Here is a 1,403-nt window from a genome sequence, read left to right as displayed (position 1 = left end):
AAATCTGTTTCAAAATAAACAGACAGAAGAATTTCATTATAGGGTTTATTAAATACAGTTTAAGTAGATTATTCTGGTTCTCTGATAAAAATTTTTTTAAGAGATAAATTAACAATGTGGAAAATGTTTCTATCTTCCCTTACATTGTTCATTCTCTTCTTTCTCTCCCCCCTCCTCCCATCTTCATTTTAAGGTGTTACTGAGGAGGGAATAACTTGTGTAAAACACTCACCTGGTTCTAGGAACTGATTAGCCAGCACACGTCCACCAGACTGTGTTCTATCTCATCACAGGAAGGGTTCACCAGGTCCCACCCTTCCCTGAGCAACTGTTGACTTAATAATGTCGGAGAGAAGGGAGGTCACGTTCATCAGTGTAACCACTGATAGCTTGTCCTTACTCCAGTAAATAATTTCCCACCGACACTCCTGCAGGCAAGCCTAACTAAGCTCAGTGGACCACACACACACACACACACACACACACAAATACACACACTCACACACATACACATTCACACACACTCACACACACAAATACACACACTCACACACATACACATTCACATACACTCACACTAACACACACACAGAAGCACACACACTTATATACACTCACACACTCACTCTCACATACATACTAACACACATACACATACAGAGGCACACACATACTTATATATACTCACACACACTCATACATTCACACACACACTCATACACACTTACACACATACAATCACAGGCTCGCATACACATTCACACACACTCACACATTCACACACACATAGAGACACACACACTTATATACACTAACACTCACTCTCACATACACACTCTCACACACTAACACACAAACAGAGGCACAAACATACTTATATACATTCACATGCTCTCTCACACACACACACACTAACACACACTAACACACACAGAGGCACATGCATACTTATATACACTCACACACACACTCACACACTCACACATACTCACACACCCATATACATTTACACACATACAACTACACACTCACATTCACACTCACATATTTGCACACACAACTACTCACACACACTCATACACACACATACACACACTCACATATTCACACACACAGAGGAAAGTAAGAAGGACTTGCTGGGAAGGAGAAGGGTTTCAGCAGGAGAGGGAGTGGGAAGGAGACAGAACAGGGACCGAGAAGGATGAAAATTCATCATAAATGCAGATGAAACTGTCAAAGAATACAGAGTAAATAAAATGTAAAACTACAAAACTTAAAGACCTACTAAAGAAAACAAACAAACAAAAAAAATCAGACTCCTTACCATAATTTTAACTCTTTTGATATATGATAAAATTTCTTTTTTCTTTCCTTTCCTTTCCTTTCCTTTCCTTTCCTTTCCT

Source organism: Grammomys surdaster, unplaced genomic scaffold (genome assembly GCF_004785775.1).
Source record: "Grammomys surdaster isolate TR1022 unplaced genomic scaffold, NIH_TR_1.0 66, whole genome shotgun sequence".
Taxonomy (NCBI): Eukaryota; Metazoa; Chordata; class Mammalia; order Rodentia; family Muridae; genus Grammomys; species Grammomys surdaster.
The sequence above is the reverse complement of the archived record's forward strand: the minus strand, read 5'-3'. Positions refer to the sequence as shown.